The sequence below is a fragment of the Mustela lutreola genome, chromosome 8, assembly GCF_030435805.1.
Source record: "Mustela lutreola isolate mMusLut2 chromosome 8, mMusLut2.pri, whole genome shotgun sequence".
In the NCBI taxonomy this organism is placed as follows: domain Eukaryota; kingdom Metazoa; phylum Chordata; class Mammalia; order Carnivora; family Mustelidae; genus Mustela; species Mustela lutreola.
In genome coordinates this window covers 119,166,291-119,183,425 of record NC_081297.1, presented here as the reverse complement: position 1 = coordinate 119,183,425, position 17,135 = coordinate 119,166,291, and positions in this window count along the sequence as shown.

Sequence of the window (17,135 nt, the reverse complement as noted above, 5' to 3'; positions counted from 1 at the left end):
AAAAAGGTCAGAAAGGGTATTTCTTATTTATTTTTCTCTTCATCTTCTAAATTCTTCCTTGGAAAGGAAATATGTAAAAGAATTTCATAAATATTCTCCTTACAGGTTATTTAGCACATTTTAAAGATATTCATTTCAGAAAGGATCACTAATAGACAATTATTTTTCCCTTATTACCCTCCAGTTGAAATTTATTTTGTATGTAGTACATGTTATTTTATATTATTAGAATATCAGAAAAATCCAAGTATGGTGTGCTTCTTTACTACTTAAATTTCTCCATCAGTCACTTGATTACGTACCTAAGTCATGTTCATTTGATTACTATAAGTCTTATATGTTTCATTTTACAGACAAAAATGAAAACAGTATTAAAATCTTTGTACAATTTCTTTTTTTCTTTCATTTAAAAATATAGAAAATTTTGTTAACAGTTTCTAGGCAGAAAACAGATGTTATTTACAAAGGAGCCGATATTAGGCTCATTTCATGCTTTTTTTCTTCTACAACTATTTTAATAAAAGGCAGTGGCATAATTTCTAGAGTCTGTGGGAAATTGTTTTTTAATTAACATATAATGTATTATTTGTTTCAGGGGTACAGGTATGTGATTCATCAGCTTTACACAATTCACAACACTCATCATAGCACACCCCAGTGATCATAGCTCTATTTTCAACTTTTTGAGGAACTCCATACTGTTTTCTAGAGTGGCTACAACAGCCTGCATTCCCATCAACAGTGTAGGACATTTCTATGGGAAAATATTTGTTCCCTGACATTTATATAACTAGTTCTACTTTGTTTGAAAGAATGGGATGGACTTATACTGGTAACAACCACAAAATTGACAGAATTCTAATTGAACACTATATATTTCTGATTTAAATTAATTTTAATGGTGATTAGATTGTAATTAAATCATTCAGTTTTTAAAAGAGAAACAATAAAAATTGATCATAATAAAAGCAAACTAACGATATAAAAATGACAAATTAACTTCTGGAAATGTTATTTTTCAGAAAATTTAGTGTTCTGTTTTTTAAATTTACCTTAACCATTGGAGCAAATTAACAGCATGAATCGAGTTTGTTTCTAAGACTTGAATTGCTTTTTACTAGATCCCTAAGGAACTCAAGCTTTCAGTCTGAAAAACTGTGTGCCATGTGTGTCGTAGCCACATTCCCACTAAGGTAGAAAAAAATAGTTTTTAAGGTAGCGTGGAGAAAACACTTGGTTATCCACAATGTCTTTCCTGTCTATGGTGAAGGCAAGGTGAGTGTTCTGCTGGTGGTTTGGTTCTTTTTGTCATCTGAAACATTATGAACTTCTGTCAGAGTCTGATTATCTTAGTCCACTTTCCTGCCCTCTTCCATCATCTTTTACAGGTGAATGGCAATATTAAACTGAATTTATTTCTTCAAAATACTTGTAACTATATACTCTCTTCCAGGCATATTGAATATTAATGAGAACTACTTTGCTCTTTCCTAGATAAAGAAACATTATCAAATAAATAATTACATGTAACAACTGAATATTTTAATAAGAGCTACCCTATAAAGGATATAGGAGGGAAATAGAATTTAAAATAGCATGGTGAAAAGGGGAGATAGAATCTATAGCTCTTGTTAATTACATAGATCTATCAAAGTTTAAAGTGAAGTAGAGCAGAAAAGAAAAATAGGTCTAGCCAGTGGGAGAACATTTTCCTAACAGGAAAACTGGGAAAAGCTATATTTAATTCTACATTTGTATTGGATTTTTTTTTTTTAATATTTGAAAGAAAGTGGTGCCCAAATAAACATGGCATTGGATTTAACATTGTTTGAACCCTGACCTCCTCTTATTATAGACGACTTTTATTACCCTCTGACAAAATCCCCTTTTTACGCTAAAGATAAATATGTCAGTTTTACTAAAATCGCTATGAGTTTGTGTCAGAGTTTAATGTACCAAAAAAGATTATTCATCATATAACATGTACTGGATCTTGACCAAAATCATTTCAGAAGGCCTTTCTAATTTGACAAATTAAAACTGTTATAAGTGAAATTCCTAGAGGTAACAACACTCTCCAGGAGTGTGTAATTTTTATGTGTGTTATAAAGAGAAGCTCTGCAATGGAGCGCCTGGGTGGCTCAGTCTGTTAAGCATTTGACTCTTAATTTTTGCTCAGATTGCGATCTCAGGGTTGTGGGGTCGGGCTCCATGTTGAGCTCTATGGTGGGCACACTATTATGGTGAAGAAAATATGATAATCAAGGTTATGGTGATGCATAAAAGGGTTTTACAGTTCAAAGGTTGTAAAAATGGAAAGGTGATTTCTTTATTAAATACATCAAAGTTTCCCAGAAAATACTTTTTTCTCACTTTGGAATAGGTGAAAGTCACTGTTATTGCTATAATGATGGCCCTCATTAGTTATAAGGTATCCTGACCTCCATTAAAGTATTTATTTTGAACAGTGAGAATATAGTATTTACTAGGTCCTATTTAAAACCCTGGAAATTTGTTCAGAGCCCATAGAATATAATCGCTAGTGGCTATGACCCCCGAATCAGGTTGAGTATGAATGCTGCTTTGCCACTAGTGAACTTTGTAATCTTAGCCAAATTATTGGGTATCTTGGAGCATAATCTGTAAGGGGGGATGTGATATGTTTGATAATATATGTAGAGTTTAGCAGTATCTGTCAGAGAGGTAGAGTCAGTAAATTAACCATAACTGTTAGTGTTATTTTTTGTCATTGATGTCATTATTATTAAAGTTTTTCAAGGACAAAACATCTAGACTTGAAAATGACCTTCTTTGAAACTTTAGGAAGTCATATATCTTCTAGGCTTATCAACTAATAAATCACATTAAAATTAATTAAATTCTTTCAAGTAACAACTGCTTATCTCACTGAATTCCAAAGAGTAACTTATAACTTGGTACTATACAACTTAAATGTGAAATATTTTCCGAGTTTCAAGTGGATAATGGAGAAAGAGAAGATTTTAGAACGTTTTATAGATCCCTAGGGATTTTAGTTGAAGAAATAATTAATTCAATATTCACTTAACTATGTCCAGAACTTAAAGTACTTTGATCATTCTTGGACTTAATGAGGGCTCATTTTGCTGTACTACATTCAACCATATTATAAAGTAGAATATCTTTAAATTTCCAATTAGACAATAGTACAGATAATTACCCCTTAAAAGCTTATATGGATACAGAATATGAATATTTGATTCTAACTCCTAAGTATTCAAATCAAATTTTATTATATGTAGAATAGTCATTTATAAATAAATTAGACACAGCACTTTTTTTCATCTAAATGTTATGTCTTCCCCAGTTGATGTTTATTGTGCTTGAGACTGCTTTCTTGAAATGAGAATATATAACTTTATTTTCAAAAGGAATGTGTTCTGAATGTCATTTTTTTTCTTTGTGGAAAGTTCTATGCATTTATTTCTTATGCTAGCAAAGATGGTATTAGATAAGAGAGTTGAAATGTAAACTCGTATCTAAAATGAAGTTTGGATTTTTTAATTAAAATTTGAGATTTCTTTGTTTACAAATAAGGACAAGGAGATAAGGGGATCTGTTAAATAAAAATTATTCTAGGAAAGGTTTTTGTCCCTCAAATATTTTACTTTATACTAACTTCATAAAAACTGGTGTTAATAGTTTCATATTTGTTAGCAAATATTAGTGATTTTCTACTATGAACAACCTAATAAAGATTAAGAGAAGGAGACTCTATTTCATCACATCCATATTAAATCATCCATCTCTAGGTGTACATGGTCTACATAAGACTGAAGTGAGAACTGGAGAATTTTTTTCTCATTTATTATTTTTTTTTATTGTGCTATGTTAATCACCTTACTGTACATCATTAGTTTTTGATGTGGTGTTCCATGATTCATTGTTTGCATATAACACCCAGTGCTCCATGCAATCCGTGCCCTCCTTAATACCCATTACCAGGCTCACCCCCCCACACCCCTCCCATCTAAAACCCTCATTTTTTTTTTTTCTGGAGTCCATAGTCTCTCATGGTTCATTTCCCACTCCAATTCCTCCCACAGACGCCTTCATTTTTCCCTTCCTTCTCCTAGTGTCCTCCATGCTATTCCTTGTACCACAAATAAGTGAAAACATATGTTGATTGACTTTCTTATTTCACTTAGCATAATTGCTTCCAGTTTCATCCATGTTGATGCAAACGTTGGTTGTTCATCCTTTCTGATGCCTGAGAAATATTCTGCTCTGTATATGGATGACATCTTCTTTATTCACTCATCCCTTGAAGAGCATCTTGACTCTTCCCAGAGTTTGGCTGTTGTGGACATTGCTACTATGAACACTGGGGTGGATGTGGCCCTTCTTTTCACTACATCTGTATCTTTGGAGTAAATACCCAGTAGTGCAATTGCTAGGTCATAGGGTAACTCTATTTTTAATTTTTTGAGGAGCCTCCACACTGTTTTGCAAAGTGGCTGCACCAACTTACCTTCCCACCAACAGTGTAAGAGGGTTCCCCTTTCTCCACATCCTTTCCAACACTTGTTGTTTACTGTCCTGTTGATTTTGGCCATTCTAACTGGTAGAAGGTGGTAGGTACCTCAATGTGGTTTTGATTTGAATATCCCTGATGCATAATGATGATGAACATTTTTTCATGTGTCTGTTAAATATTTTCATGTCTTCTTTGGAGAAGTGTCTGTTCATGTCTTCTGCCCATTTTTTGATGTGATTATCTGTTTTGTGTGTGTGTGTGAGTTTAAGAAGTTCGTTATAGATCTTGGATATCAGCCCTTTGACTGTAGTGTCATTTGTGGATATCTTTCCCCATTCCGTGGGTTGCCTCTTTGTTTCGTTGACTGTTTCCTTTGCTGTATGAGCATATTTTAGAAAACAGATGCTGGTAGTGGTTGGATGTGGATTAGCAAGTACACAGTCACTGCAGGTGGACTGTTAGTTGGTACAACTACTTTGGAAAACTGAGCACACTTATCTTGAACCCAGCTGGAGATTCCAGTCATAAATATCTGACCCTGTGTGTGTGTGTGTGTGTGTGTGTGTGTGAGATATATATATATATATATATATATATATATACATATATATATATGTGCAAATGTTAGCATTTGTGTGTTCTAGCTCTAAATTTGAATAGCTCTTTTTTGACTTAGAGACCACCACGTAGCTACTTTTATAAGGCTTTATTTTATCACATTTATTTTAACAGTACATATATATTTTCATATATTCTTTATATGTTTGCTACTTAAATTTTTTAAAAATTTTAAACACATCTGATAATTCTTTTGTACAGTAATATGTACTTGCTTACATATATATTGCATAAATACATAAATTTATATAAAATATGCTTATTTATATACAGATCTAACATTTTAGTGATAAATTAATATATCTATATTTTCAAGTAAATTTTCAAGTGTATACTTCAACATAAATATACTTTGTATTAAATAGTACTTAAATATATACTTGTATATCAAATAAAATTAATGTATGAATTTATATAAAGACTCCATGACAGTTAATTTATACTTATTGAGTTGTATACTAAGTGCAAGGATTAGGTCTATATTGGTATATAGGCACATAGAGTTCAGTGTAAAATGCAATTCAAATAGAAAATGATTGCTTCAAAATTTATGAATTAAAAGAATTTATAAATTAAAAGAATAGCATATTTTAAAAGCACTTTTAACATGAATATTCATATTCATGGTAAAATTAACACAAATATTCATATTCATGTTAAAATTAACATGAATATGAATATTAATAAACAGACCCATATAACTGTTATTTTCTTTAAGACATAGAAAGATGTCATTTTAATTTAAGAGATCTTAGAGTTTTAATTATATACATTTATTCCTTGTAGCTTTCACAATGAATATTATTATTCATACGTCATTTGTTACATCTAGTATTGAATCCTCTAGCACATTCATGTCTTTTTTTCTTTAGTGAAACAGTCTGAAACATGTAGGTTTAGCTAAAAATGCTCTATAAAATGAATGGACTTGGGGCTAGAAATCAGACACGGGCTGTAAAGGTATTACTAGAAATGGAAGAAGGATAAATCAGATGGACTAACGCATTGTTTGAGGAAGCTGCTATGTGAACTCCCACAAAAAACATGTCACGCTGACTTTCATGAAAGAAGTAATCTGGGCTTTGTGGGTGACAGCTGTGGGGGTGGATAGAGGAAACAATTTTCAAAATATTACATGTTCTACCAATAAAATTATTCTACAAGTGCTAAGGAATCCTTCTGGATATGGTAATGTGACTTGACTATGAAAAAATATTGAGCATGAGAATGAATGCATACAAATACCCACACAGTCCTGTGTTATTTTCTTAGACTGATATGTGGATAATAATTGCTAGAAAACATATATGCTATATGTCTGCAGTGCCATTTGAGAATACTTTAAAAATGTAGAGCTAAATGTCATTTCATTAGTGGAGGAAATAAGGCTTTCACTTTATCCTAGCTTCCTTCTATGTGGCTGCCCCTCTCACAGTGGTGGCAGAATTGTGCCTCCAGTCAGCATGCATACTATAGTAATAGGATTGAGGGGACTGAATTTAGCATTTTGGTATCATTGCCAATACTTTTTGGTTGTGAACATTTACCAAATTGCTATAAAATGTGTTTAATAGGGCATATTTTCATGGGTGCAGTTTGTTTAAAGAAGATTTGAAACACAGCATATTTCTGCCATGCCGTGGATTCTGTTCAGTAGTGCTACACACTGTACCTCATATTCCTCAGTGTTTCTCTAAGCTGTTAGAAGCCCTGCTAGATAAAGCTAATCATTGCATCCTGCATGTACCCGCCAAGTGGGGAAGAACAATCTAGCCTTTTCTCATAAGAGGTAGAAAAATGTTTCTGAAAGGCAGAATCAAGCACAGAAACAGTATTCATTAGTCTTTCCTTGCAACATACACTTTTAAAATGGTCATAATTAAAGTGTAGTTCAAGGAACAAAGTTTTATAATTTACAAACTGTGGTGGTGTGGGATATAAGTATTTGATGCACCTAAGTATATTCTAAGAACAATAAGTGAACCAGACTGCAAAAGAAGCAATATTTTTTTTTAGCACTGGAGGTATTGTTGACAAAATGCACAAATCACACACACACACACACACACACACACAATAGTAACAACTAATTTGAAATGAGACTGATGATTTAAAATATAACCTAAATTTACTATGAAAAACTAGATGAAAATTTCTTTTCAGAAACTTGAACTGTAACTGATGAAAACAAAATATGATATTAATTTTGATATCTGTGAGAGGCTTTTTTTTAACCCTTAAATAAATATTATCTGTTTAGAATTCCTTTTTTTACATATAAACTGGAGAATATCATTGAAGTCATAAGCCAAATTCAATGTATCACAGTTATATATGTATTTGTGTATGTATATACGAATGCACCCCTTTATGGGCACACAGGATATACAGGATATATTGTACTTATACAAGTAACATATAATTCTATATAATGCAAGCTCTTTTTAGTAAAACCTAGTACTTACCAGAAACAAAATAATTTCCAGTGTATTCTTAAAATCGTTCAAGTAGTTTCATACTCTTGCAACTTGGGAAAAAAATCCCTTTATATATGTGAGATTATAATCATATTAAAGCAAACTTAATATACTTACATATATTTTACCAAAACATCACATGCAGTATATTGATTTTTTTAATGGAAAAAAAAAATCTTTTTTGAAACAACACAATATCAAAATTTGAATGAGAACTCTGGTGAAATTGTGAAAGAATAAACTTCTAAAATATTTTTATGTAAATGATGAAGGTAGTGCTTAATGGATTGTTACTAAAAATTAGGGCATTCAGAAATCTGATTTAAAAAGTGGTATGAGATGTGTGATTAAAAAACTCTGATATTCAGCCATGAGTAGTATGCTAATTAAGCTGCATAATCAAGTAATGTCAAGGATTTAAAGATTATTATACAGCTGCTTCAGAATAAGTGTGGAAGATGAGTGAGGATAAGTTACTTTTTAACTCCTTTAAACCTTATATATATTCAAGCTGGAGGTGATAAGGAGGGGCATAAGAAGAAATTCCTGCAGGCTAGCCCGTCTTCCCACTTGGAAACTTCTCTTTCCACTTTAATCCAGCCTTATCATTTCAATCTATTTTTATTTGTTTTCTCTAGTGCATATCTATTATTTCACTAAATTTTGTCATTGGCAATTACTCCTTGTTTCAAAGTCCAAAAAATATGATTACTTCAGGGCACTAGCTCTCCATCCACTTGAATCCAAACAGGCCACCAGCAGACCCTCAGCACAAAATTTCTTTACAATCATAGTTTGCAACAGAATAAGAACAAGATGCATGAGATTCTATTTGAGTGAAGTCATCTTTTTCCACTTTCTTTAAATGTTATAGCAAATTTTCTTTTTTATTTAGGGTGTGGTGATCCTAATTTTTTAGTGAGAATATTACCTTTTAAAATACAAAGCAAGATTTCTGTATTATTTGAAACTGTGAAAACGTCAGTTACATTTTGCCTTAGCCACTCAAGGATTAAACATTTTTGTTCCAAAAATGTTATGTACGTTCATGGAAAGATAGATTGCTTACAAGGTCCATACCACCTCCATATTTCTTCCCCAGAATGACTGAATGCTAAACATTAATTGTAAACAAAGAAGTCCTGCAATTTAAGAAGACCAGTATTTGATGATGATGAGACAAACATTTGCATACACTGAACTGTAAGCTCTGGGTGAGCAAGGGGCCATTTCTGTCATATTTCAGTCATATTTAATGCTGCAACCTCTGTACATAACCTAATACATAGAGTGTACCTGTCACTCAATAGATATTTGTCATATGGAGTGATAAATAGTAGTATAAGGAATGTTATTTTGGTGACAGTAACATTTCTTGAGAACTTTGGGTGTGCCACTATTTCTATTATTCATCATTATTATCAATCATGATGATAGCAAATAATATTAATATCTCAAAGTATTTTAACAAATAGTATACACTGACCATATACTGTGTGAGGGCTTCTTGTTGCAGACTGATTTTGGATATTTCTTCGCATAGACTTATTTGAAGTGTGCAAAACAGGCATGTCTGATAGTTCCATCGGTATTTCCTTAAAATTGCCTTTTTTTTTTTTTGCATCTTATTTAATTTGTTTAGCAGGTATTTAAAGTATGTATTTGTAATTGCATATGAATGAAGAGTTTTAAACAGGACAATATTTTTTAAATGAGTGAACTTATTTTGACAACTTTTTTTTCAACAGATTAATGCCCATTTTACTTTATAGGCTATTACGTTAACATGAGAAAATAAAACAGAAAAAAAATGGTTTACCATTAAACTATGTTCCAATGCATAGAAAATATCAAATATAAGTTCATTGTAAATTTAAATCACATTCATAGAATTGAAACCATCTCTTCTCCTTTATTGTTATTTTACACCTTTTATCCATTTGTTTTGTATTTCATACTTCAAAAAATCTCATAAAAGACGATGTTACTCCAGTGTTGCATTCTAGCAACTATTTTAAAATCTGAAATGTGAAACCTGTATTTAATGATCAGAGATTTTAAAAAGAAACAGGAAGGATTTCTGGTTTCAGCTTCAACTTAGAACTTGAAAGTTGTCACTCCTGTCCTTACAACAACAACAGAATGAAAATGAAGTTGTTTTGAATTCATCAGATAAATGAGGTTGCAGGGCAAATCACCACCCTAAAATCTGAGGAGAGAGTGAATGCTGAGAATCGGAGTCAAGGCCTTTTACCTGTAACAAATACCACGCTGGAACTGCAAGTATCAGGAATATTTAATTGGTAATTTTAATGTAGACTAATTAGTTTGAGAGTCGAAAACTCCTGGAACCATAGTCTTAAGAGACAGCTTTTGTGGGGTTTACCTTCAGGAATCTTATGGTACAGAATCAAGAAAGATCCTCTTGTGGCTATGGCAAGGATAGAGAAACATAAAACTTTATATTAAAAGCCTAATTGCTGGATTTCAGGAGACATAAACATCAGTGCTCACAAAGCAGATGACATGAAAATAATACATATTAAATATAGTAAAAACTGAGCAACCGATGTGTGAAGACTATATATAGTGGTCCATTTGAATCATGGCTCCCCAGTTCCTGCCTCCAGTCTCCTCCCTCTGATTTAAATATTCTGAGCTGGCTTCTAAGATGGCAGAGAAGTAGGGTGACCTGGGGCTTTCCTCATCCCTGAACAAAGCTGAATTGAGGTCAAATCACTTGGAACACCCAGGAAATCGATCTGAGGATTCAAAGAAGGATTTTTACTATTAGAGAGAGCAATGTGGCAGGTGCAAGGTGTGTGGAAGTGAAATGGGGAGAGAAAAGCTGCTAGGGGAGGGGAGGGAACCCTTTGGCAGGGAGAGAAAAGGGAGAGAGGGGTTGAGACAGTGTGGTGTAGGTTAGCACAAGAAACCTCTCGGATCACAGAATAGGGAGCAGGGGGAACCAAGTGCACAGGTTTTTGTTTTGTTTTGTTTTGTTTTTTGTTTTGTTTTGCAAACAATGAGGGTAACTCAAGGTCTGAGCTTTTGGAAGTCCACGACAACATTTCTGGGAGAATTGCTCTTGTGAGCTCCAAGAGAGAAGGACAGTTCTGGCCCAGGAGCGCACACAAAATGATGTAGTGATCTTAGAGGTTGCACTGGGAAAGATTGGTCCTCTTCCTGCAGTGCCTTTGGAAGAGGGCATATATTCTCTCCAAGGACAAAAGGCACTGTAGGAGCTAGCAAATAGCCTTTTGCTGGTAGTGAACAAGTGTGTATAAAAAGGCTGGATAACCTAGTTTCTGCTTTTCCTGTTGCCAAAGTGCAGAATCCATGCACAGCACAGGCAGGGGACTGTTTTCCTGGGACAAAAAGTACTAATCAGTGCAGTGAGCCAGTAACCCAGGGGAGGGAGCATATCCTAGAGGTGGTGAATACATTAAGATTTTGAGTTTTGAATCCCAGCCATGCCAGAGAAGAACTCAAGATAGCTGGGCACCAGCTTCCTGAACAATGGGGAGTACAAGATCCCATGCCCAGGAGAGAGTGGGGAGTCGCCATTTTATCCCGCTACCAACATGGTTGGATGTCAGAGAGCAACACAGAGGCCCCCAGTGGAGGTGGAAGCCGCTTACATCAAACCCAGCTCCCCTGTATTTGGCAAGTGCTTTCCCCCCCCCCCCCCCACTAGGGAAGGACTGACCCTGCGCCTGTGAAGCAGGTCTCTCCCCCAGAGGAGCAACACAGGCAGCATTCTCCATGTACCAAGTCTACTGATCAGGCTGTATTTTTGTTTTTCTTCCACTTTTTCTTTTCCCCTTTAGGATAACCATTGTTTGTGTTTGTTTGTTTGTGAGTTTATTTTCTCATTCCCTTTATCTTTTTTTTCCCCTTGTTTTTGTTTTTGAACAGGCTTCATCTTTTTCCCCCCTCTCTTTCTCTTTGGAATCAGGCTTATAGATTTTTTTATTGTTTGCATTTTTTATTCCTTTTCCTTTTCTCTTATTTTTGGATCAGGCTCCCTGCCCCCTGTCATTTTCTCTTTCTTTCTTCTTCCTTTCCTTTTCCTTTCCTTCTCCTCTACCCTTTCTTTTCTTTTCTCCCCTTCCTTCCTTATTTCTTTCCCTCCTTCTTTTTTCAACAAACAAATCTAAGCACTCCTAGCTAAATGTCCGAACACTCGCCTCTGCAAGCAAGGAGGAACTCTGCAGAGTATGGGACTCTGGGAAGGAGCAGCCAAAATGCAACAGCATACAGCATACACCAGAAATATATCCTGTAGTGCCAGGCCCCAGACAGTGTATGACCTCTTTTTAATATAGCATTACTCTGAGGTGCAGGAAAATAACAAGTTTTCATAACACACAAAACATAGAAACTTAGTCAGGATGACAAGATGGAGGAATTCTCTGCAAAAGAAGGGTCAGGAAGATATCACAACTAGGAACTTGCTCAAAACAGATATAAGCAATATATCTGAACAAGAATTTACATCAGTAATCACAAGACTACTAACTGGATTTGAAAAAAGCATAGAAGACACCAGAGAAACCCTTGCTGCAGAAATAAAAGACCTATAAACTAGTCAGGCTAATAAAATAAAATAAAATAAAATAAATAAAATAAAATAAAATAAAATAAAAAAGATGTTGTAGCTGAGATGCAACACAGACTGGATATAATCACTACAAGGATTGAGGAAGTAGAGGAGAGGATAGGTGATATAGAAGATAGAATTATGGAAAATAATGAAGCTGAAAAGAAAGGGAAAGGAAACTATTAGATAAGGAAGCTGGACTTAGGGAACTCAGTGATTACATAAAGCAAAATAATACTTGTATCATAGGTGTCCCGGAGCCAGAAGAGCAGGGAAAGGGGCAGAAAGTTTATTTGAACAAATTAGTGCTGAGAACTTCCCTAATCTGGAGAAGGAAACAAACATTCAAGTCCAAGAGGCACAGAGAACTCCCCTCAAAATTAACAAAAAAAGGTCAACACTACAATGTATTATGCTGGAGCTTGCAAATTACAAAGATTAAGATAAAATCCTGAAAGTTTATTGGGACAGAGGTCCTGAACCTCCAAAGGTAGACATACAAGGTTGGCAGCAGATGTGTCCACAGATACCTGGCAGGCCAGAAAGGACTGGCATGATATACGCAACATGCTGAATGGAAAAATATGCAGTCAAGAATACTTTATCCAGCAAGGCTGTCATTCAGAATAGAAGGAGAGATAAAAAGTTTCCAAGACAAACAAAAGCTAAAGGAATTTGTGAACATTAAACCAGCCTTGCAAGAAATACTAAAGGGGACCCTTTGAGCAGAAAGAGAGTCCAAAAGTAACAGACTAGAAAGGAACAGAGACAATCTACAGGAACAGTGAATTTACAGGTAATAAAATAGCACTAAATTCATATCTTTCAATAATTGCTCTGAATGTAAATAGACTGAATTCTCTAGCCAAAAGACATAGGGTATCAAAATAGGTTAAAACAAACAAACAAACAAACAAAAAAACTTCCCCTGAAACAAGACCCATCAATATACTCCTTATAAGTGACTCATTTTAGACACAATAGTACATTAAAAGGATTATTGATCATGACCAAGTGGGATATATTCCTGGACTATAGGGGTGGTTCAACATCTGCAAATCAATGTGATACATCACATTTATAAAAGAAAGGATAAGAGCTATATGATTCTCTCAATAGAGGAAACATATCTCAAAATCATGAAGGGCATATAGGAGAGACCCATAGTTAATATCACCCTCAATGAGGGAAAACTGAGAGCTTTTCCCCTAAGGTCAGGAATATGACTGGGAAGTCCACTCTCATCATTGTTGTTCAACGTGAGTCTAGAAATCCTAGCCTCCGCAATCAGACAGCAAAAGGAAATGAAAAGCATCAAATTTGGCAAAGAAGAAGTCAAACTTTCACTTTTCACAGGTGACATGATATCTTATATGTAGGAAACCTGAAAGACTGCGCCGATAAATTCCTACAACTGATGCAGGAATTCAGCAAAGTTGCAAGATATAAAATCAATGCATCAGTGCACAGAAATCTGTTGCATTTCTGTACACCAGCAATGAGGCAGCAGAAAGAAAATCAAGGAATCAATACCATTTACAGTTGCACCAAAAACCTAGGGATCCATAAGATCCCTAGGAATAAACCTAACCAAAGGGTTAAAAGATCTGTAGATTGAAAACTGTAGAACACTTATGAAAGAAATTGAGGAAGACACAAAGAAATGGAAAAACATTCCATGCTCATGGATTGGAAGAACAAATATTGTTAAAATGTCTGTGCCACCCAATGCAATATACACATTCAATGCAGTCCCTATCAAAATATCAGCAGCATTTTTCACAGAGTTGGAACAAATAATTCTGAAATTTGTATAGAGCCAGAAAAGATCCTGAATAGCCAAAGTAATGTTAAAAAAGAAAACCAAAGCTCAAGGCATCACAATTCTGGACCTTAAGCTGTATTACAAAGGTATAATCATCAAGACAATATGGTACTGGCACAAAAATGGACACATGGATCAATGGAACAAAATAGAGAACCCAGAAATGGACACTCAACTTCATGGACAAATAATCTTCCTCAAAGCAGAAAAGAATATCCAATGAAAAAAAGACAGTCTCTTCAACAAATGGTTTCAGGAAAATTAGACAGCCACATGGAGAATGAAACTGGACCACTTCCTTATACCATACAAAAAGATAAATCCAAAATAGATGAAAGACCTAAACATGAGACAGGAATCCATCAAAATCTTAGAGGATAACACAGGCTGCAACCTCTTTGACCTCAGTTACAGCAGCTTCTTGATAATATATCTCCAGAGGCAAGGGAAACAAAAGCAAATATGAACTATCGGGACTTCATCAAAATAAGAAAACTTCTGCATAGCAAACAACCAATAAAACTAAAATGCAACCTACAAATTGGAGAGGATATTTGCAAATGACATATCAGATAAAGGTCTAGTATCCCAAATCTATAAAGAACTCTTCAAACTCAATACTCAAACAATAAAATTCCAGTAAAGAAATGGGCAGAAGACATAAATAGACATTTCTCCAAAGAAGACCTACAAATGACTAATAGACACATGAAAAAATTCTCAACATCACTCGGCATTGGAGAAATACAGACCAAACCACAATGAGACATCACTTAACACTGGTCAGAATGACTAAAATTAATGACTCAGGAAATAATAGATGTTGGTGAGGATGTGGAGAATGGGGAACACTCCTACAGTGTTGGTGGAAATGCAAACTGGTACAGCCACTCTGGAAAACAGTATGGAGGTTCCTCAAAAAGTGAAAATAGAACTATCCCATGACCTAGCAATTGCACTATTAGGTATTTGCCCAAAAGATACAGAAATACTAATTTGAAGGGACAACTGCACCCCAATGTTTATTTCACCAGAAACGTCCACAATTGCCCAAATATGGGAAGAACTCAGATATACATCAGTGGATGAATGGATAAAGAAAATGTGACACACACACAAACAAAAACTGAATATGGAATATTACTCAGCCATCAAAAATAATGAAATCTTGCTGTTTGCAATGATGTGGATAGAACTATGCTAAGCGAAATAAGTCACTCAGAGAATGACAAATACTATATGATTTCACTCATATGTGGAATTTAAGAAACAAAACAGATGAATGTAGGGGAAGGGAAAGAAAAAATATGATAAAAACAGAGAGAACAAACCATAAGAGACTCTTAACTCTCGGGAACAAACTGAGGATTGTTGGAGGGAAGGTGGGTGCCTGAATGGGACAATTGGATGAAGGGCATTAAGGGGGGGCACTTGATGTAATGAACACTCGGTGTTATATACAAACTCTGCCCTGAAACTAATGTTAACTAACTTGAATTTAAATAATAAAATAAAAACAAAAGCCTAATTGTCATAGTTCCTATTACTGCATATATCTGGGTTTCAGCAAAATATTACAACACATCCTTTAAAAGTTAAGAAAAAACATAGCCTGAAGAGACAAAGTATATATAGAAGAAAATGTACATGAACTTGGATTCTTTAATGAGTTTTTATCTATAGCACCAAAGTGTAATCCATGGAAGAAAATTTGACAAGTTCTTCTTTATTAATATTAAATAAGTAAGACTGTTAAGAGAACAAAACTATAAGCCCTGCACTTGGAAATTACTTGCAAAACAAGTATCTGATAAAGAATTTGTATCCAGGGGCACCTGGGTGGCTCAGTGGGTTAAAGTCTCTGCCTTTGGTTCAGGCCATGATCCCAGGGTCTTGGGATAGAGCCCCGCATCAGGCTCTCTGCTCAGCGGGGAGCCTGCTTCCCCCCACTCTCTCTGCCTGCCTCTCTGCCTACTTGCGATCTCTGTCTGTCAAATAAATAAATAAAATCTTAAAAGAAATTATTAAAAAAAAGAATTTGTATCCAAAAATCGTAAAAAAATACAACCCAAAAAACAAAGAAACAAAACCCCAATTCTTTAAAATCAACAATAAGAAAACATACAGCTCAGTTTGAAGATGGGCATAAGATTTGAACAGACTCTTCAACTAAGAAGATAGACAGATGGTGATCAAGCACATGGGAAGATGCTTAATATCATTTGTTATTAAGAAATTACAAATTAAAACAGGAATGAGGTACTACTACACACATATTATCACTAAAATTCTAAAAGTTTAACGGTACAAATTACTGGTGAAGATATAATCAACAGAACTTTTATTCATTGCTGGCAGGAATACAAATGATACAGACAGTTTGGAAGACCATTTTATAGTTTCTTACAAAGCTAAACATAATTTGACAAGATGATCCAGCAATTGTACTTCTAGGTATTTACCCAACTGATTTAAAAAATTGTGTACCCATGGAAACTAGCATGTGGATCTTTATAGAAATTTTATTTTATAAATTTATAGAAGCTTTATATAAGCTTTATTTTATAATTTTATAATTATTTTGTAATTAATACAAAATGAAGCAACCATTGTGTGATTCAAAGCTATTGAATGGAAAGGCAAACTATGGGCGCATCAATACAGTGGACTAATATTAAGTGGTAGAAAGAAGTGAGCTGTCAAAATATGAAAAGACATTGGTCAATCATAAATGCATTTTGCTAAATGAAAGATGACAATATGAGAAGGATACATGTATGATTCTAACAAAGTCAAAATTATAAGTTGTCGAAATATCCAAGGTTTCTTGGGTGTCAGAGGGAAGGAGAGATGAAGTGAGGGTTTTTTTTTTTTTTTTTTTTTTTTTTTTTTTGACCAGGAAGCTATTTATAATCTTTAATGGTAAATATGTGTCACTATATATTTGCTAAAACACATAGAAATATACAGACAGTTTGGAACCCTAATATATATGCAAATATATATATATTGGAGGTCAGACATCCCAGGCTTGAATGTGAAAGGGATAGAAAATTTAACTCTATTGAAAATGCATGAAACAATCTCACTGAAAGA